General features: G+C 44.7%; 1 long non-coding RNA gene across 3 annotated transcripts; it reads right to left on the reverse strand.

The window, feature by feature from the left end:
- Positions 1-4,033: 4,033 nt before the first annotated feature.
- Positions 4,034-7,434, reverse strand: LOC123107620 (uncharacterized). 3 transcript variants are annotated; one of them, XR_006451706.1, is made up of 7 exons: positions 7,046-7,434; positions 6,890-6,970; positions 5,864-6,336; positions 5,088-5,126; positions 4,821-4,912; positions 4,343-4,606; positions 4,034-4,254 (listed from the first exon to the last, which is right to left on the reverse strand). It is a non-coding gene; the product is annotated as an uncharacterized lncRNA (long non-coding RNA). The 3 variants fall into 3 exon arrangements; XR_006451704.1 differs by having other exon boundaries at positions 5,864-6,970; XR_006451705.1 differs by having other exon boundaries at positions 4,343-4,912; positions 5,833-6,970.
- Positions 7,435-22,808: the final 15,374 nt, after the last annotated feature.

The raw sequence follows: 22,808 nt of genomic DNA on the forward strand, positions 1-22,808 counted from the left end.
AAATAGTAATAGTAACTTAAATTTGTGAATGGCAAGAATCCACAAGGGGGCGTAACATTGTGGCGCAATGCAAAAAGTAACTGAAATTTGCCAATGGCAAAATCTAAAGGGAGACAAAACACTGATGTGCGTGGCAGAAAGTATCTTAGATTTGCCAAAAAGGCAAAAATCTCCGTAGAGGCTAAACATTGCCGTGCAAGGTAGAAAGTATCTTGGATTTGCCATTCATTGGTTTGAAATAAAAATGCCATGGTTTGTACAATAAAAATGCCATGCATGGTTTGTTCATTTCACCTGCAATAGATATATTTTATCGCTGACAGAAATTGCCATGCCGACACATGTTGATTTTCCATGATAATTACAATGTAATTACCATGGTTTCTACAAAACAAATGCCATAGTTTCTATAAAAATACAATGGTTCCTTCTAAAAAGAGTTAAATACACTACAGGTGCTCTAACTTGTCCGACGCGATCAGTTTAATGCCTAAACTTGAAAAATATACATAAGTGATGATGTAACTTCTCTAGACGTTCAAATACGGTGCTTCTGGACGTACGCCGACGTATCAACTACCCGTGTGGCATGCCAGCGTGTTGTTGGGCCACATGCCAGTGGCTGCAGGCGCGTTGTGAGTTGTGCGTGTAGTTTCTTTTTACAGAAATGCACCTGGACTTTAGTTAATTCTTGGAAAAATCGTTACAGGCACTGGACACACACTGTTTTTTTATGGGAACACGCCTGTACTTTAGTTAATTATCACAAAAATATAAACACAAGTTGGCATGAAGGGAATTCGAACCACAGACCTGTTGGTTGCCTAACAAACAAGCGGACCAAGAGGCCACACTTTGGTTTACATTTAACTGCTAGCTAGCAATGCACGATTCCACGTATCGCTTTGCACATGTTTTCTACAGTTCTTCTGAAGTACTGCTTCTTTTTTTCGAGTAAAGTTTCAGTTTAATTTTCATGATACATAAATTTTCTCATATGAAAATATAAAATAATTATCAATATGCAATACTTGTTTATTTTAGATATCTTTATTTTATTTTCATTGTTGTGTACCTTGAAGAGATAAACATGAAATTTTTCTAAAATTTATGTGGACATAAAAATTTGAACGTATATTAATAATTGTTTTGTAAATATATGCATCCTAATAGCGGACCATAAGCACGACCAATTATTGTATATCTTCATTCTATTTTTAAAATACACAATTATTTAAAATTGACAATACTTTATTTTAAAAACTGTTCAACATGTATTAAATATTATTGTGTGACAATAATAAATTCTAGAAATGTACTAACATGTTAAGCATGTTTGTAGAAATTTAAGAATAATATTACACAATATTATTTTAATAAGCATTCAACATTCTCAAAAAAACATGGTGAGCATTTTCTAAAATAATATGAAAATGGAAAATGAACACGAACGTGAACTTGTATTTCAAAAAATGCTCACTATGTTTTTAATATACGTTCAACTTTTTAATTCCACATAAATTTTAGAAAAAGTTCATGTTTATCTCTTCAAAGTACACAATAATGAAAATAGAATAGAGATATAAAATAAACAAAATTTCATATTGATAATTATTTTATTTTTTCATATAGAAAAGTTTATGTATCATGAGAACTAAACAGAAACTTCACTCGAAGAAAAACAAGATAGTAACTTGGAAATAAATAAAAAGTAAAATTACTCCAGTAAATGCATATGCAGAGCGATATGTGCAATCATCTATATATAAACTGCTTGCTGATAATTAAGCGCAAACTAGACCGAGGGCGCCTGGTCCACTCGATTGTCAGGCGACGAGGATGTCCCTTGTTCGAATTCCCTGCACGCTCGCTTCCTGGTATTTCTTGCGAGTATTAATTCAAATCAAGGGGTATTTTTTGTGAGAATTAATTAAAATCCAGGGAATTCTTGTAAAAAACACGCGTAGCTCATAGCGCGCGCCAGCGCCTGCAGCCACTAACATTTGGCCCAGCAACACGCTAGCATGCCACACGGGCACTTGATACGGCGACACATGTTCAGAGGCGTCACTTTTGTGTATTTTTCAAGTTTAGGCACCAAACTAACCGCACCGAACAAGTTATGGCACCTGTAGTGTATTTAACTCTTGTAATTTGCTAGAGTCAAATTGAAGGAAAATGGATCATTAATTCCCTTGAACCAAGTGAATTCAATCGACAGTGGCCAAAACAAACTTTGTAGTACTCCATGTAAAGAAAGAAATATATTTCTTTACAGAAGGAGTAACAAAAAAGAGAAAAAGAAAAATAAATCCGCATGCTCGTCCTGGGTGACATACAAAGCGAGGGCACGTACGGGAGATATCAACAGAAATAACATATTCATGTAAAAAAAAGAAATAACATATTCGACCCTAAAAAACATCGTTTTAGACCTCAGTTTCCTCCTGCCTTCTCTCCTCGTCCTTTTCATGGCAATTGCATCTGCACTGCCTGTTGATCAGTATAGTAGCTGCTTCCACCTCCTGAGCTTGAGCCAGAGGTGTTACCTGTGCAGTTTTCTCGTCACGGCATGATAGCAACACATGGATGACGATGTAGAGCAGCACGTCGACGAGGAGCACGACCACATACCCGAACGTCTCCCACCTCCGGGCGCAACCTGAGGCGTACGCGAAGAGGAGGCCAACAAGGGCCAGCAGGATGGAGGACTGCGCCACCCGGAGCAGCTCGTCGGACTTGCTTGGAGGACTTGTTGTGGCTCCTCTAACATCCCGGAGCTGCTCCTTCCGCTTCCGGGCCAACATATACAGCGGCTCGTCCAGCTGTAGCAGGAAGATGACGACGATGGACGCTAGGAAGGAGACGGAGTTGCTGTAGAAGAATAGACTGTAGCGGCGGTTGTTGCTATCTTGCAGGACGGGACGGGGTCGCCGGCGGCATGCCCGTCGATGCTTCTGCTGTCCGTGTCCGGCCAGACACCTCCGGGTGGGATGAGGCCGGCTTGGTACGTGACGCTCGCCACCAGGATGCTCACCACCATCAGGTACTTGCGCGTGGTGTATCTAGCCGTTTCTTTGTCGTCCTCCTCCTCTGCTTCCTGTTCCTGGGGCTGCGGCTCCTCGACGGAATCTTCTGTCTCATCTCCTCCTTCCTGTGACTGGGGCTCCTCCTCGTTAATGTCTCCTCCTCCTTCCTGGAGCTGGGGCTCGTCCTTGTCTATGTCTTCTCCTCCTTCATGTGTCTGAGGCTGGGGCTGCGGCTGCTCGTTGCTTCGGCGGCAGAAGAATATCGTGCATCTACTGAGAAACTTGAGTGCTAGGAGCAGCAGGATGATGAAGACCAACAGTCCGGCGACCAGTGCGACCAGAAAGAGAGGCGTCCGCCGTTGGCGAGAGCTCCCGGCGGCGTACGCGCGGATGAGGCCGAACAAGCCTGACACAGCGCATGTTGGAGTTAAACACGACGTGTAGTCCGTGTTGGCTTCAAAGTCGTCACCTAGTAGGATTAGGAGTAGTAACCGAGTAGGTTAGCTAGCCAATCCTTGCTACTGTTTGTATAGCCCCTTGTAAACACAATCCACATTACAACATGACCCCACCTATAGCAACGCTTTTTTCGTATCTAAAAGTCCATATATGCGTTGCTAGGGTCTTTACCAACAGATTGGGATGCGTAGCCCTATCCAGCGTTGCTAGCGCATAATGCAACGCTTATACTACTGTTGGTAAAAGGGACCGTTGCAAGAGTACAACACATAAAACCGGTTTTTACAACACTTTTATACGTTGGTGCTTAATTCTGATTGCTAGGCAACAGAGAATTTCCAAGGCTTCAGGTGTTTGTGCATATATAATATAAATAATATTGTATAATACCAGCAATTAAATTAATGCTCCACATAATAATGATAATTATGTGTATCAAGTGGGAAAAAATAAGAAAATATACTCACAAGAGGAAGAAATCATATATTAGATAAAATTGTTGGATTACAATAATGGATATTACAGGAGGAACACCATCCAAATGTGATGCATAATCTAATATTTTCTTGACAACAAAATCTAAACTAAAATCATCCATCAACATCCCTACAACTTAACTAAAACTAATTGCGGAACATCGTCCAACAGGAACGTCCCACAACTTAACTAAAATTGAAAGCATCCATCATCATGAACCAGAGTATCATCATCATCGTTGCAGTATACTTGTTACGCACCCATATAATCATCCATATATCATTTCAATCTACAAAGAAAATAACAAAATGAACTGTTAACACATAATGCATTGACATGATGCAAGTAGTGATAAAGGCAGGATATTAGACACGTACAAAGGTTGAAGGCCATGCAATATTTTTTTCTGCATTACCAATAGTATTGCAGTTTTTGCGACTCTGTACCAAATCTTCAGTTTATGCAAGTGTTGTATTACACTGCCCAAAATGTACTTTAATTTCAGCACCATCAAGTTTAAATTTAGGATCATAACTTAGAACTGTAGCAAACTACGTCCCTGTTATGATTCTGAAAATACACCAGCATGAGTGTTCATGATCATTGATGACTAATCCAGACGCCACAATATATGACATAGCCTGCAGAACAACATGGCTCAATAACATTATATGGACAGTAGCCTAAGCTGTTGTGCGTTCAAAGGCAATGTGTGACAGTACTACTTCTCTTCTCTTCTCCATTTAATTAGCAAACTGAACCAAAATAGTTTGTCATCGGAAACTGAACCAAAACATTTAGCTCTAGTTGGTTTCAGTCATCCAACAGGAAATAGACAAACCTACATGTGCTCACCATGCTTTGGAACAAATGTACAGCCCCAAATCCACTGAAACGAATTTACATGGTCATCACCAGCCTAGAGATCCATTGCTAATTTTGTACACCTACAGTCAAACAGTTTTGTGTCAACCGACAGATTTATTTATTGCTAAATATATCTACTGAAGCCTACAGCCCCAAATCTTATAAATTTGCATCGACACAGCATAGAACCTAGCATGGCTCAATGGTCATGGACACAACGAGCAGTAGTACAGTAGGGAGAGGGAGAGTGTATACCTTCCATGGTGTCCCCCTACAACAAGTTGGTGCGCGCAGCTGCAAAGCCAAGGGGAAAAGGTTACAGGTGTCTCATGCATCTCTAGAACAGCGCAGCACAAGTAAAGCTTCATCAAGTTCCATTCCTACTTAATAAAAGGAGAGAATCTATATTCCTCCCGTTCTATGTGTCCTAGTTACTATCTTGGCAACTTTACATCTTACTCAATGAATTTATCACTGAGTTAGTTAGACTAATCATCAACCAGTGCATATGCACGACAATTTTAGTTGGCCATGTATAACTAGAATATTTTTATGTAAGAAAAAAATAAAACCATAAATTTTAAAAGAAGCATACTTTTAACTAATTGACAAATATTACATGTGATGCTGTGTTGGCTTCCATGTTGCTGAAATAAATTTATTTTCATAAAGGCATTTATACAAACTATTTATCATTCCTATAAATAAACTTTCCAAATTATAATTTATATTTAAAAGTCTGGGATCCGGGGTTAGTAAATATAGAGAGGATATTAGTCAATATTGTGATTTCCTTTAATTACATAGCAGGATTCTAAATCTTGCGTGCTCCTAATATTAGCTATCGAGGAACCCCAAATGGATCCCATGCTTTAGTGAGTTCGTGTAAAAAAAAGGAAACCACACTTTCTAGTTAGAAAAAAAAACTAAAGTTAATGTACAGGAATATCTGTCTTATATAAACCTTCATTAAGAAATGTTTTCTGAAATAAACACGTACATTACTCAAATCTTCTAGATAAGAAACACACCAATGATTATGTTGTGGTTGGCTGGAGGCAGCAGTGCAATACTATTGTTTGGAACTTTGATTATGTAGTGCTGCTGGAGGCGACCAGAGCTGCAGACCACCCCAACTGGATGCTTTCACTCCCTACAACACAATCGAGTCAAAAGGAGCATCAATACATGCGTAAAAGACAGGTTTTTTTCTTAATAAAGCAATAGTGATAAAGTCAATTGTATGGTTCTTTCTTCTGTTATGAGCTTTAAGGATGGAGAATAGAAAACAAACCGCCACACTTTCGCCAGACTTTCTTCTGCTATGTTATAATTTATATTTAAAAGTCTTGGATCCGGAGTTAGTAAATATACAGAGGATATTAGTCAATATTGTGAATAGAAAACAAATCGCCACACTGCCATTTCCTTCACTTGACAGCCTCGCTGCCAAAGACGCCCGCGGGCGCCTAATCTGCTTCAAACTGCCGTTGCTACACCTCCGCTGCCACATGAACCATCGTTAGATTGATTTAGTAATTAGCCTAAAAGAATATATGTTGGCCATGGTCAAAACCTGAAACAGGAGAATACTAAAGATTGGAAAAGAAAATAATCAGGGCCTTGGAGATATATACTGTATTAATTAGACCCTAACCTGGTTTTTAACTATACCTAGGTGTTTTGTGTAGTAATTGCCTCAAACACACTGGTTACTGCGTAGATGGGCTACAGAATCCCTCCCTACAATGATGTTACCCTAGAAAGAATATGCAGCCAGGGGTTGATTTCTAGCCACTACTGCTTGCAAGGCAGCAACATAGTAGGTGTATTGCCATGGTTGGAGGCCATGCCGACCTTCCCAGCCTCAACACATCGGGACTCAATCCAGGATGTGGTCGTCCTCTGTTTTGACACTTTAGCAGCAAAACAAAATCAAATTGACCTCAACCAGCAGGCACTTGCTCCCAAGCAGTAGAAAATCCTAACACCTCCAGAACAAAAATTTCTCCTGATCTGCCACGAACCAGAGCAGAGGGAGGAGTGGACCAACTCACCTGAAGCCGGAAGAGGAAGCTCGTGGCTGCTTCATCCTGAGCCGTAGCAAGGTTGTCCACTGGACGTTCCTCCCCGCAAGTCTACATGAGAAGTGAAGAGCAGAGGTTAGACAAGGGAGAGAGAGAGGATGAAGCCAGGGGAGGGGATGCACTCACCGGATGAGACGAGGACGACAACGACATGGCCACCGGCAACAGATCCGACGCCCGGAACCAAGCCATGCGGGATGGGTCGCGGGTGGGTTGTGGTGGCCTCAAGCGCTGGATCTAGCTGGATGGGAGGGCTCCACAGAGCGAAGGGACCTCGGGTTGTGCTTCGCGGTGGTGGGATTCGCCGAACATTACCTGATGGAGCCGCCGCAGGTAGCGCGGCGAGGAGCCGCATGAAGAGATCGGGATGGGACGCGAGAGGGACGGTTGGGTGGGGATTTGGCGGATCTGGCAGCCTCCAGAGCTTTGAGGTGGGAGGTGGGGAGGGTCGGCGCAAGGGAGACGAGGCAATGGTGGCGGCGATTCGGGAGAGACGAGGGAGTCGTGGGCTCTGTTTCTCGCGCGTCTCTGTCTCTCTCCTGATAGGGTTATGAGCTGCAAATTTATAACGCATATCCTACAACCCATATATGTGTATCTATTCTGAATTTTACAACATATACTCAAAACGTTGTAGAATTTTCGTTGCTTTATAGGGGGGTTTCCTTGTAGTGCCAGAACGATCAAAGCAATACAAATCGCAGGACCGACACGGCCCTATTTGCCATCAACTCGTGTGTTCTCGCGTGCGTGAGTTCCATCGGTCTAGCCGGCGGCGTATTGTTACGTATACGTACGTGCATGTGCTAGATCACGTAGGATCAATCGACTTGCCTATCTACTTGCTTGTTGTTTGCTACAACTCGATCGGCCGGAAAGTAATCGGTCGCAGTTTGCTTGCACGTGCATCTCGCCAGAAAGTACTCGACGGATCGCAACGTTGAGGTCGGGCCTGTTCCAACAATTGGTATCAGAGCAAGGTTGATCTTCTAGTAACGGAGGATCACGGCGAACGATGAGAAGAACAAGCAGCTGACGGAGTACTCCGGTGCGGCCAAAGTAATTGTTGCTCCGGCAAGTTCGTCGTATCCACAGTTTGATCGCGAGAACTTTGGGGTCTGGAAAGGCCCTCATGGAGTATGGTCTCCGTGCCAACGAGCTATGGGACGCGGTGGATCCCGGAGGTGACGCGTTCAAGAAGGAGGGAGCCGAGCACCGTCGGCAGGCGGCGTCGGCGATTTATTGAGTGATGCTGATGGATGTCCTCCAGCACCTGATCGCCAAAGCAACGGCGAAGGAGGTGTGAGATACGCTGAAACTCATGTTCGAGGGATACACCCGCGTCAAGCAAGTCAATCTCTAAACTCTCCTAAGGAACTATGAGACTTTGGTCATGGGCGACAATGAGTTTGTGGATGCGTTCGCTTCACGGGTGGCTATTCTTGTCAATCGGATCCGCGCGCTTGGTGAAAACCTCACGGAGACCTCGGTTGTCCGGCGGTTCTTGTGCGCAGCCCCTCCCCGGTACCTGCAAATTGTCACGGTGATCGAGCAGTGCGTCCATCTCGCGACTCTCTCCATCGACGATCTTGTCGGACGGTACAAGGCTCATGATGAGCGTATGCGGTACAGTCTTGGGGACGGGAGGAACGACGAGCTTGTGATGCTCACGAAGGCGCAGTGGGACGCCCTAGAAAAGCAAGGCGGATCCAGGAGCAGCACCAAGAAGAAGGGAAAGCAACGTTCGGCGAGAAAGAACTTCGCTGACTCGGATGATGACTCAGACGATGAGGATGCACCACCACCGAGGAGAAAGTTTGACATCAGAAAAGTGAGGTGTTATAACTGTGGCCTCCTCGGCCACTTCAAGGCTGACTGCGACGAAGCACCGAAGAAGAAGGCGCTCATGGCCCAGCAAGGAGATGATGGTGACATGATGTTGATGAGCGAACTCGTGGACGAGGAGGTTCCAGACTCACAAGTGTTGACTAAAAAAATTGTCGAGCTTGCGGAAGAAAAAGTTTGCCATCAAGATTATGGTTCGGAAACTCGTGTTGAAGCTACAGATGCTGGGGGTGATTCCGAAATTTTTGTCGATGTTACGGACGTAAGTGCCAACTTTGCTGGAGTGGATGCGGCAATAGCGGCGTGTGCGCGGCCATGGAGAAGCAGTCTTTGCGCGGCACGTCCGAAAGAAGCCAGCTGTGGTCGAAAGAGCAGTTCAGAAATTCTGAGAATGGGCGAAGTTGTGGAGCCAGAAGTCCACGGCACAAGGCGTGATGGTGTGGTCATGCTAGAAGCAGGCGAAGACGTGGCGCCTAAAGAACATGACACAAAGCGGACAGATGTGGTCGTGCTAGAAGAGCCATATGTACTGCGAGTTACATTCATACCAGGTGTGACGAGCAGGTCGGGCGGTGCACCGGAAATCCACGGCACGAGAAGGGGCGCGAAAGCCAGGACATGCATCGGGAGACGCGTACAAAGGCATCTACGGCGCGAGCCAAGACACTCCGGACACTACGCACGCTGCATCAGGCGAGCGAGGCGTGTCATCCAGTTCATGCATGGAGCTAGCTGACGGAAGTGCCGAAGTACGTACGACCACATGCAGCAGCAGCAACGGCTCACGCACTGCACAGCCTTGTGATGCTTTGCATGCGCTAGAAGAAGCGAGTGCACCACCACGTGGTGGCCTAACAAATGGAGACGTAGAACAAGGCCCATATCATGAGGAGGAAATTGACAGTTTATCTACGTCCATGCACATGCCAGAAATAAGCAGCGGCTTGTGTACTGCAGTTCTTTAGAAAGCAGTTTGGAAGGGCCCAAATCGCCAGAAGCAGGAACAGTGGTAAGTTCAGAATCAAGAGTGTCTTCTACGGTAGCACGAGAAGGACATGTGTTGGACATCTCTTCAGAAGAAGCGCTTCAAATAAATTTGGTGAAGATGAAGAATAAATGGCAACGATTTTTGCATATTGAGGAACCAGAAAATTTTGAAGAAACTAATATGGAAGAGTATTCGCGTCGCGCTATGGATGAGGAGTTGGGATCAATACAAGACAACGAAGTATGGGAGCCCGTGGATCTGCCCAACGGCCATAATGTTATAGAGCTCAAGTGGGAATTCAAGGTCAAGAAAGATGTTGAATGGTGCATGAAGCACAAAGCGAGGTTTGTAGCCAAAGAGTATATGCAAGAGCAAGGTATGGACTTCGAAGAAGTGTTCGTTCTCATTGCAAAGATGGAGTCGGTGAGGTTACTCATCGCTCTCGCGGCTCAGGAATCATGGAAAGTACATCACATGGATGTAAACTCCGCATTTTTGAGCGGCGAGATAGGAGATGTGCATGTGAATCAACCACCGGGTTTCATCAAAGAGGGAGAAGAGCACATAGTACTGAAGTCACACAAAATCTTGTATGGGCTATGGCAAGGACCACGGGAGTGGAACATCAAACTTGATCAGACATTGATTTCTCTTGGATTTGAGAAAGCCTCACTAGAGCATGCCATGTACAAGAGAGGTGAAGGAAAGAATCGTTTACTAGTTGGCATCTACGTCGACGATCTATTGATAACTGAAGCAGATGAAGAGGTGATTATAAAGTTCAAGCTGCAGATGAAAGAGGTTTTCAAGATGAATGATCTAGGTCTTTTGAGCTACTACCCTGGGATAGAGGTACATCAAAAGATGGAGAGGATCACACTATGCCGGGAGGCATACACAAGAAATGTACTTGAAAGCCGTGGCATGGAAGATTGCAATCCAGTTGACGCTCTAATGAAACCTTGTCTTGAGTTAAGCAAGAAGAGTAAAGCGCCTGTAGTTGATGCAATAGAGTATATTGCAGTTGTCATTGTGGTGTGTCAAGGTGTGTGGCTAGGGAAGCTACACGGTGATCTCATGGATCGAGATCCGGAATAAGCGGTGCTCAATGTTGACGGCGAGTCTATAACTTTTCTACGCGAGGATCCAGTATGGCATGAAAGGAGCAAGCACATTGATACGGTGTATCACTACATAAAGGACTACGTGGAAGAAGGTAGGATGAAGGTCAACTACGTTCGCACCAATGATCAACTGGCGGATATGCTAATCAAGACTTTGGACCGAGAGAAGTTCTTGAAGATGCGAAGAAGGATCGGCGTCGGAGCTGTGACGTGACGACGTCGTGCTTAGAGGGGTGATTGTTGGAGTTAAACACGACATGTAGTCCGTGTTGGCTTCAAAGTCGTCACCTAGTAGGATTAGGAGTAGTAACCGAGTAGGTTAGCTAGCCAATCCTTGCTACTATATATATGTTTGTATAGCCCCTTGTAAACACACTAGTAGAAAACAGGGCTTTGGTCCAGGCCGGGTCAGCCCATTAGTCCCGGTTTAGTCCAGAACCGGGACCAATGGGGGCATTGGACCCGGTTCGTGAGCCCGGGGGGCCGGCCGGGCCACGTGGGCCATTGGTCCCGGTTCATCTGGACCTTTTGGTCCAGGTTGGTGGGACGAACGGGGACCAATGGGCCTCGCTCCTGGCCCACCACCATTGGTCCCGGTTGGTGGCATGAACCGGGACTAAAGGGGAGCCTTTAGTCCCGGTTCATGCCACCAACCGGGACCAATGAGGTGCCTATATATACCCCCTCGCGTAAGAGCAGAGCACACTGCTATGTTTTTTTCTGGCCGAGGGGGAGAGGGCTTGGTGGTGCTCTAGCTCACCTTCTATGCACACAAGGTATTCGATGGAATGCCCGAGCCACACTACTTAAGCTTTCTCCACTCCAAGCTCGACCTCCGAGCTCCATTTTCCTCAATATTTTTCTAGATTTAGCGGTCCATCACGCCCCATCCCCGTCTTCGCCGCCATCGATCACGCGCGCGGAGCTCATCGCCGGCACCACCGTGGTGAGCCTCTTGTTCTTATCTTCTTTCTGAAAGGAAAAATATTCTTACTTGTATGTTTACATAGATACTTGTATTATTTTCTTACTTTTATTATTGCATCTTATATAGTGCGATGGTTTTGGTATCCGCCCCCGTCGGCCCTCGTCCTGTCTATGATTCGGATGTGGTATATATATTATCTTTATAACTATTGGTTCATTTTTTTTATGAAAATTATGCCGACCAATGTGACATAGATTTTATTTATGTAGGATGTATGTGAATCGGAAATGCCAACCAACCCTATTGTCGAGAGGTTGAATTTAGTTGAAGAAGAAAACAATTTGTTGAAGGAAAAAATAAAAAAAAATTGAGGAGGAGAAGATGATATTGGAGTTGTATGTTGCGGATGTCGTCGATGATCACAAGATCAAGATGGATGCAATGCGCTTGAAGATTAAAAAGATTAGAAAATATGCCATTCATATCGAGGCTTGGTATCATTATGCCATTGGATCAATTGTTACCTTGGTTGCGATTATGATCGCATTTGTTTTCGCATTGAAATGTTTTACATAGTTTCAATGTATGGTTTAATTAATTAGATGCTCTGGAGATCTATATGTTGTTAGATGAGAACTATGTATGCACTTTGGTTTTAATGTGATGATGAACTTCTATTAATTTGGACACTTAATTATATATAATGCACGCAGATGAACCGGCAATGGATGTACGGTGACAGACACACCTTCGAGTACATTAAGGGCGTGCATGAGTTTCTCGATGCGGCTGAGGCAAACAAGCAGAATGGTTTTATGTGTTGTCCATGCACTAAATGTGGGAATACGAGGTCTTACTCTAACCGGAAAATCCTTCACTCCCACCTGCTTTACAAGGGTTTCATGCCACACTATAATGTTTGGGCGAGACACAGAGAAATAGGGGTTATGATGGAAGACGGCGAAGAAGAAGAGTACGATGACAACTATGTGCCCCCTGAATACGGTGATGCTGCAACGGGGGGAGCTGGTGAAGATCAAGAGGAAGCAGACGATGTGCCCAATGATGCTGCAACAGGTGAAGCTGCTGAAGATCAAGAGGAACCAAACGATGTGCCCGATGATGATGATCTCCGCCAGGTCATTGTCGATGCAAGGACGCAATGCAAAAGTCAAAAGGAGAAGCTGAAGTTCGATCGCATGTTAGAGGATCACAAAAAAGGGTTGTACCACAATTGCGAAGATGGCAACACATAGCTCGGTACCGTACTGGAATTGCTGCAGTGGAAGGCAGAGAATGCTGTGGCTGACAAAGGATTTGAGAAGCTACTGAAAATATTGAAGAAGAAGCTTCCAAAGGATAACGAATTGCCCGACAGTACATACGCAGCAAAGAAGGTCGTATGCCCTCTAGGATTGGAGGTGGAGAAGATATATGCATGCCCTAATGACTGCATCCTCTACCGCGATGCATACAAGGATCTGAACGCATACCCGGTATGCGGTGCATTGCGGTATAAGATCAGACGAGATGACCCTGGTGATGTTGACGGCAAGCCCCCCAGGAAGAGGGTTCTTGCGAAGGTGATGTGGTATGCTCCTATAATACCACGGTTGAAACATCTGTTTAGAAACGAAGAGCATGCCAAGTTCATGCGATGGCACAGTGAGAACCGGAAGAAAGATGGGAAGTTGAGAGCACCCGCTGACGGGTCGCAGTGGAGAAAAATCGAGAGAAAGTACTGGGATGAGTTTGCAAAGGATCCAAGGAATGTATGGTTTGCTTTAAGCGCGGATGGCATTAATCCTTTCGGGGAGCAGAGCAGCAATCACAGCACCTGGCCCGTGACTCTATGTATGTATAACCTTCCTCCTTGGATGTGCATGAAGCGGAAGTTCATTATGATGCCAGTTCTCATCCAAGGCCCTAAGCAACCCGGCAACGACATTGATGTGTACCTAAGGCCATTAGTTGAAGAACTTTTACAGCTGTGGAATGGAAACGGTGTACGTACGTGGGATGAGCACAGACAGGCACTACTAGGGAAAAGGCTAGCAGCAGCGCGGGTTTTAGGTGTATCAGTAGCGCGGGGACCGGCGCTACTGATAAGGCGCTACAGCTAACATGTAGCAGTAGCGCGTGCTCACCAGCGCTACTGCTACACAAGTGTAGCAGCAGCGCGCTTAGTGGAAGCTCGCTACTGCTATTACGGACCCACGCTACTACTAACATAATAGTAGTAGCGTTTCTTGAGTACCAACGCAACTAGTATACTAAATACTAGTAGGGAACAATTTTTTCCCACGCTACTACTAACTTATTAGAAATTAAAAAAAAATCAACCAATTCCATTCTATCACACAGTTGTCGTATCTACTATCACACAGTTCCTCATTATAGCCATAACTCATGCATAATTCCTATCCTTTATAGGCGTAAGAGTATAAACTGTACACAGTTCCTCATTGTAGCCATAACTCATGAATAATTCCTATCCTTTATAGGCGTAAGAGTATAAATTGTGCGTGGCAGCTACCTACGTAAGTTGTTCTTGCCATGCAAATTCAGAATTTTACCACTACTTCTAGATGCCAGAGAATGAGACACGTTAGTTGTTATGGTCCGATCAAAATATTGGATCACTCGTCAATGTGCGGCGCCTGCCCGAACTGATCTCGCGACCTGCAGCTGCGACGAAACACACTGGGCAGCCTCGATGAGCCACACCTAACCGACGACAGCCGCCGTTGTGACGGCGTCACGTCCCTCACCCTAGCCCTCAGCTCCAGCAGGCATCGGTCGATGTTGTCCTCGTGCCTCGCCAACAGCGGACGGAGGAAGCCATCGTACACGTGCCTCGCACCCTGAAACCCGAACAGCATTAAGATTCAGATTCAGAATTGGCCACATACCGAATCAAGTGTATCTAAATGTTGATCATCTCTCGGGCTCGGGGTGTCTGGTCGACTGCTTATCCGTGTGCTGGGGTGCCGGAGATAGAGGACGAGCATCAGCTTCGCCTCTCCATACATCAGCAGCCACGACACCATCCGGTCCACGAACCTCTCGACGACCGTCAACATCGCCACCAGAACCCTGCAACATTACCAACAGAGGTTCAAAAACTTTAGATTCTATAGAAGAACACACAGAAAAACAATGTGGTACATGTCGGTGCCAATGTGCTACAAATTTTCCCCGAAATTCTTATTTAAGCCGTAATGCACAACTGAACTACACACTGAAGCAGCACATAGCTACTTCCATGACAAAAGATAACACAAAAGATTAGAAGCAATTCTGTTGTGTTGGAAGCCCTAAAAAGAAACAACACATACGAACCACATAAGGAGTTAAGAGGCATAATTCTTCCGGTAATTTTCTATCTATCCATTTTTCTAAGTAGTCACTTCAATACCTTGATATCTTCCACATTTTCAAAGATAACAAAGTCCATGAATCTACTGTTTGAAGAGCATAGTGACTATACAAACTTGCAAATTGGGCTGGCCAAAAACTAAACATAGAGTGCATCTTCTCTAAACAGAGAGTGGTACTTGTTGAAGACAAACTGGACTGAAGTGATAAAAAAAGGACACAGTGTCATACATACAGTCTACCGATGCACACAAAAGCTTACCCTCAAATAGCCAACCATGTAATAAGAAGACTAAAGCATTGTGGGGGGAGGGATGCTGCTGCCAGACAGTGTCATATAGTCTACAAAATGACAACCAATGGACTCTTTTAATCTGATAGTGTTTCTTGTAGAAGAAATAGGCAAGATAAATCAAGTCATGATTGAATATTGATTGAGGACTACCAATCCATATATATAAATATATTGTTTATGTTACTCAACAGAACATGTAGGTAGCAACCGATATGATTCTTGATTTGGACGAAAAAACCACAAACCCTTTTTTCCTCTAGAATAAAAGTACCTCCCAAGTGTTCAAAACCACCACAAATTCATCTTGTTGCATATATCAACCGGAATGGATCCTAGTGTGGTTAATTATAATTACAAACTTAGCCTATTCACAATTGATTATTAGCTAAATATAAGAGAACATTGCATGTTTCATCACAGTAATTGCCAGAAAAAACTGAAAAACAAATGTTTCTACTATGTGGCATATCTGAACTTAAATATGCTATATCCCCATGTACCTTTTGTTTGCAGGTATCCTCTGGTAGCATTGCAAAAGTGAGAACACATTATGGCCTTGAATATACATATACGAATAGTAATCTGCCAAGTAAGAAAAGTATCATGTTATATAACATATACAATCAAGTGATATAACTCGACGGATCTCCATACCCATGGAGAAGACCGGACATTGGTGCTGCTGTTGGTGGCGTGCGTTGTCCCGGTCCTAGTCCTGGTCATGGAGACAGACGGGGGTTAGAGAGGGAGGGAGAGACGAGGGAAGATGAGGGATTTGTACCCACGGATGCGCCTCCTCTTGCCTGCAGATCCATGGCGAGCTCGCTCCATGGGCTAGGGTTTCGGGTCCATGGTTTCGCCGCTGCCGCTGCCACTGCGTGGTTGTGGAGGAGGATGGCTCCGCGGATCTGGGCGCCGGCTGAGCAGCTCGAGCCGAGGACGAATTTGGCCGGAGGGGAGGAAGGGTCTGCATGCATGGATGACGAGGGCGTCCCATGGAGATGGCCGCAACCAACCGGAGCTTGTCAGCTCGATCTGCAGCCTTTGGAGCGAAGGAGAGGTCGGGGGTCGCCGACGGCGGATTTAAGGGAGAGAGTGGAGGTGGGCGGCGGCGAGGAGATCTGGGGAAGGAGATCGACCGAGAGGGGTGGGGGGAGGAGATCGACCGAGTGGGTGGGGGCCACGAGAGAGAGACTTTTTTTTCAGGGATTCATGAGAGAGAGTTTGGCAGGGGTGGGGGTCGATCCGCGTGCGGTGGTGGACACGCTTAGTAGTAGCGTGGGTATATCAAGTCGCTACAGCTATTCGCTTAGTAGTAGCGCAGGTTTTAGCATCCGCGTAATTACTATACCTAGTCTGGAGCCAACGCCCTGGCAACTTTAGTAGTAGCGCTTTTCTCAACTAGCGCGCTACTGCTAAACGGATATTAGTAGCGCGGTTTTGTAAAGAGCGCTACTGCTAATTAGCAGCAGCGTCTATTTTTAAACCGCGCTGCTGGTAAGTTTCTGTGTATAAGGTTTTCCCTAGTAGTGAGGAGGAATTTAACCTAAAGGCGTTGCTGTTCGTGACCATCAACGATTGGCCCGCTCTCAGTAACCTTTCAGGACAGACAAACAAAGGATACCACACATGCACGCACTGTTTAGATGACACTGAAAGTATATACCTGGATAAATGCAGGAAGAATGTGTACCTGGGCCATCGTCAATTTCTTCCGACCAACCATCAATGTTGAAAGAAAGGCAAGCATTTCAAAGGCGAGGCAGATCACCGGAAGAAGCCCGCCATGCGTACCGGTGATCACGTACTTGCTATGGTCAATGATTTACACGTAATCTTTGGAAAAGGTCCCGGCGGACTATGTGTTCCAAATGACGCTGAGGGACACACACCCATGTGGAAGAAGAAATCTATATTTTGGGACCTACCCTACTGGAAAGACCTAAAGGTCCACTCTTCAATCGACGTGATGCACGTGATGAAGAACCTTTGCGTGAACCTGCTAGGCTTCTTGGGTGTGTATGGGAAGACAAAAGATACACCTGAGCCCTGAGGCACGGGAGGACCTGCAACGTTTGCACGAAAAAGACGGTATGCCTCCGAAGTAGTATAAAGGTCCTGCCAGCTACGCTCTTACTAAAGAAGAGAAAGAAATCTTCTTTGAATGCTTGCTCAGTATGAAGGTCACGACTGGCTTCTCGTCGAATATAAAGGGAATAATAAATATGCCAGAGAAAAAGTTTCAGAACCTAAAGTCTCATGACTGCCACGTGATTATGACGCAACTGCTTCCGGTTGCATTGAGGGGGCTTCTACAGGAAAACGCCCGATTAGCCATTGTGAAGCTATGTGCATTCCTCAATGCGATCTCTCAGAAGGTGATCGATCCAGAAATCATACCAAGGCTAAAGAGTGATGTGGCGCAATGTTTTGTCAGTTTCGAGCTGGTGTTCCCACCATCCTTCTTCAATATCATGACGCACGTCCTAGTTCATCTAGTCGACGAGATTGTCATCCTGGGGCCCGCATTTCTACACAATATGTTCCCCTTTGAGAGGTTCATGGGAGTCCTAAAGAAATATGTCCGTAACCGTGCTAGGCCAGAAGGAAGCATCTCCATGGGCCATCAAACAGAGGATGTTATCGGATTTTGTGTTGACTTCATTCCTGGCCTTAAGAAGATAGGTCTCCCTAAATCGCGGCATGAGGGGAGACTGACTGAAAAAGGCACTCTTGGAAGTGACTCAATAATATGCAGGGACGGATATTCTTGGTGTCAAGCACACTACACAGTTCTACAGAACTCTACCTTGGTGACCCCGTATGTCGATGAACACAAGAACAGTCTGCGCTCCAAACACCCGGAGCAGTGCGACGACTGGATTACATGTGAACACATCAGGACTTTCAGCAGTTGGTTGGAAACACGTGTCAGAGGTGACAACACTGTTTGTGATGAGTTGTACTTGTTGTCCAGGGGACCATCTTGGATTGTATTGACTTACAAAGGATACGAGATAAATGGGAATACATTTTACCCGACCGCCCAAGATCAAAAGAGCAACCAAAACAGCGGTGTCCGCTTTGATGCAGCAACCGAGGGCGGAAAGGACACATATTATGGTTACATAGTGGACATACGGGAACTTGACTACGGACATGATTTTAAGGTCCCTTTGTTTAAGTGCAAATGGGTCAATCTGTCAGGCGGCGGGGTACAGGTAGACCCACAGTACAGAATGACAACAGTGGATCTGAAAAATCTTGGGTACACTGACGAACCGTTCGTCCTAGCCAATGATGTGGCACAGGTTATCTATGTGAAGGACATGTCTACCAAACTGAGAAAAAGAAAAGATAAGGAAGTGAATACATCATATGATGAGGCAAAGCGCCACATAGTTCTTTCAGGAAAAAAGGACATCCTGGGAGTGGACGGCAAGACAGACATGTCTGAAGATTATGAAAAGTTTCATGAAATTCCTCCATTCAATGTCAAGTCTGACCCAAGCATCCTGATAAACGATGAAGATTACCCATGGTTACGGCGCAATAAGCAAATGACACAAGCAAAGAAAAAGTGAAGACTTTCTCCCGCAACTATTATGATGATACCATGCCAACTTTGTAACACACGAGTATGCTATGCCAACTTTTTCAGAGTTCATTTAAAAACTATGAATTTAGGTCGAATTTTCTCTATAGGTGCATCTATGTTCATTTTTTTAGTAAAGTTAATCACAAACTTGTGATTCACACAAATTTCAAATAATTCAAATTTTAACTATTCAAATTTGAAAACTAATGGCACTAACAAAAAGTTTATAATTTTTCTAAAACTAATGGCACTAACAGAAAGTTTATAATTTTGCTGACCTAAAAGCAAAAAGAAATAAAAAATAAAGCAAAAAACAAAAGAAAATAAATAATGTAGAAAACAAAACATAAAATCTGGAAAACAAAAAAATAGCAACAATAAGTATTTTTTTGTAAATAGAAACAAAATAAAATAAATAAAGCAACAAAGAAAACAAAAAAACTAAAAAAGTGTTTTCAAATTTGAAAACTAATTGCACTAACAGAAAGATTATAATTTTTCTAAAACTAAAAGCAAAAAAAAATAAAAAATAAAGCAAAAAACAAAAGAAAATAAATAATGCAGAAAACAAAACAAAAAAACTAGAAAAAATAGCAACAATAAGTATTTTGTTGTAAGTAGAAACAAAATAAAATAAATAAAGCAACAAAGAAAACAAAAAAACAAAAAAAGTGTTTTCAAATTTGAAAACTAATGGCATTAACAAAAAGTTTATAATTTTTCTAAAACTAAAAGCATAAAGAATTAAAAAATAAAGCAAAAAACAAAAGAAAATAAAATAAATAAAGCAACAAAAAAACAAAAAAAGTGCCACCTACTGGGCCCCCACGGCCTGAATACGACTAGAAGCCCATCCAAGGGTCAGGATTCAGTCCCGCAGAAGGCCCAGTAGGCCCACAGGCATAGCAGTGACAATTAGGCCCGTAAGCCTGCAATGGAGAGAAGCTCGAGAGGGGTGCGGCAGTGGGGCTTATAAACCACTGCGCACCCCTCTCAACTAGCGAGGTGGGACTAAACTTTCGACGCCGCAGCAGCATAAGGCCTTTGGTCCCGGTTGGTAGCACCAACCAGGACTAATGGGGGAAGGCCGCCGTTTCCCGCCCTTTGGGCTGCTGAAAAGAGGCCTTTGGTCCCGGTTGGTGGAACCAACCGGGACTAATGCCCACCTTTAGTCCAGGTTGCTGCCACGAACCGGGACTAAAGGCTCTGCTATATATGTCCACACTTAGGAAATTTTCACTCTCATCTTGCAGTTGCCGCCCCCGACGACGCCGACGCCGCCCGCCCCGGCCCGCCCCAGTCGTCGCCGTCGCCCGCGCCCCTGCCCCGACGCGCGCCGCCCCGGCCCGCCCCCGTCGTCGTCGCCCGCGTCCCTACCCCTACGCGCGCCGCCCCGGCTCGCCCTCGCCGTCGCCCGCGCCGGCCCCTTCACCGAGGCGCGCCGGCCCGGCCCGCCGTCGCCGTCGCCCGCGCCCCCTACCCCGAGCGCGTGCCCACTGCCCCGTCGCCATCCTCGCCGCCGACCCCGCGGTCCTCCTGGTCCGGCCGACGCCCTCCCTAGCAGGCATTTTTTATATATATGCTTTTTTCCTTATATATGCTTGTTTTTTATATATATGTATATATGTTCTCTGTGTATATATATGTTCATGTATGTATGCAAAAGATAGTTTTTGAGAAAAATTAGGATTTTTTTTCTGTTCATAGATTTTTTTGGTGATATTAATTATTGTAAATATGCAAATGTTTGTATATTCATATGAACAATGAATTAGGCAATACTACTTCATGTATTTTTAAGAAGGAAGAAGAAAAAAGGAATGAGAGGAAAAAGGAAATAAGAAGAGGAAGAAAGGAGAAGAAGAGGGGAGAGGAAGACGAGGAGAAATAAATAAGAAGAAGAAAAAAGAAGAAAAAGAAGAGGAGAAGAAGAAAGGAATAGAGGAGAAAAGAGAAAATAGACTATATTCTATTTTCTCTTTTCTCCTCTATTCCTTTCTTCTTCTCCTCTTTTTTTTCTTCCTTTTTTTCTTCGACACGTGGGGGGGGGGGGTCGATATACCCCCTCCCGATAACTTCAACATGAGGGGGGTGGATATACCCCCTCCCCGATAATATTATTTTCCCATGTACGTATGTCGTGTCGATATAAACTTCCGATAACTTCAACACGAGGGGGGGTCGATATATATACCCCCTCCCCGATAATATTATTTTCTCGCATGTACGTATGTCGTGTCGATATAAACTCCTGATAACTTCAACACGTGGGGTGGGGTCGATATACCCCCTCCCGATAACTTCAACACGTGGGGGGGGTCGATATACCCCCTCCCGATAATTTCAACACGAGGGGGGGTCGAACATGAGAGGAAGAAGAGGATAAAAAAAGAAGAGGAAGAAGGAAAAAAAGAGGATAAGAAAGAATAGAGGAGATCTTCTCCTCTATTCTTTCTTCTCCTCTTTTTTTTCTTCTTCTTCCTTTTTTTTATCGGGAACGAGGGTCGTCGAGGGTCGCCGAGCGGTAGAGGAAACCCTAAATAGCAAGTATCGTCGGTGTGAGATACATGTGGCCGTCGGTGTCGGACAGTACATCCACGTCCCACAAGTGACGCGGGCTTCGACGCCCACGTCACTTGTGGGACGTGGATGTAGTGTCCGACACCGACTACCACATGTATCTCACACCCACGATACATGCTATTTAGGGTTTCCTCTACCGTTCGGCGACCCTCGACGACCCTCGTTTCCGATAAAAAAAGAGGAGAAGAAAGGTTTCTTCTTCTCTTTTTTCTTCTTCTTCTTCCTCTTTATTTTATCGGGAACGAGGGTCGTGGAAGGTCAGGGTCGCCGAGCGGTAGAGGAAACCCTAAATAGCAAGTATCGTCGATGTGAGATACATGTGGCTGTCGGTGTCGGACAGTACATCCACGTCCCACAAGTGACGCGGGCTTCGACGCCCACGTCAATTGTGGGACATGGATGTAGTGTCCGACAGCGACGGCCACATGTATCTCACACCCACGATACTTGCTATTTAGGATTTCCTCTACTGTTCGGCGACCCTCGACGACCCTCGTTTCCAATAAAAAAAGAGGAAGAAGAAGAAAAAAAAGAGGAGAAGAAAGATTTCTTCTTCTCTTTTTTTTCTTCTTCTTCCTCTTTATTTTATCGGGAACGAGGGTCATCGAGGGTCACGGTCGCCGAGCGGTAGAGGAAACCCTAAATAGCAAGTATCGTCGATGTGAAGCCCACGTCACTTGTAGGACGTGGATGTAGTGTCCGACACCGATGGCCACATGTATCTCACACCCACGATACTTGCTATTTAGGGTTTCCTCTACCGCTCGGTGACCCTCGAGGACCCTCTTTCCCGATAAAAAAAGAGGAAGAAGAAGAAAAAAAGAGGAGAAGAAAGAATAGAGGAGTTCTTACTCCTCTATTCTTTCTTCTCCTCTTTTTTTTCTTCTTCCTCTTCTTTTTTATCCTTGAAGCGTTGTCGAGGCCACCCCAAACCCTAGAGAAGCAACGTCGAGGCCACCCCAAACCCTAGAGAAGCAGCGTCAAGGCAACTAATTAATATTAGTTCTACGTTTGCCACTAATATATCCATTTGTCATGTTTGAATAATAATTTCCATGTTGTAAATATTTGTAGAAACTATGGATACCGCCCGAGACGAAGTACAAGAAGAGTTGTTGGGGGACATAATCGCACGAGGAAGTGATGCCGT

The sequence above is a fragment of the Triticum aestivum genome, chromosome 5A (genome assembly GCF_018294505.1).
Source record: "Triticum aestivum cultivar Chinese Spring chromosome 5A, IWGSC CS RefSeq v2.1, whole genome shotgun sequence".
Classification (NCBI taxonomy): domain Eukaryota; kingdom Viridiplantae; phylum Streptophyta; class Magnoliopsida; order Poales; family Poaceae; genus Triticum; species Triticum aestivum.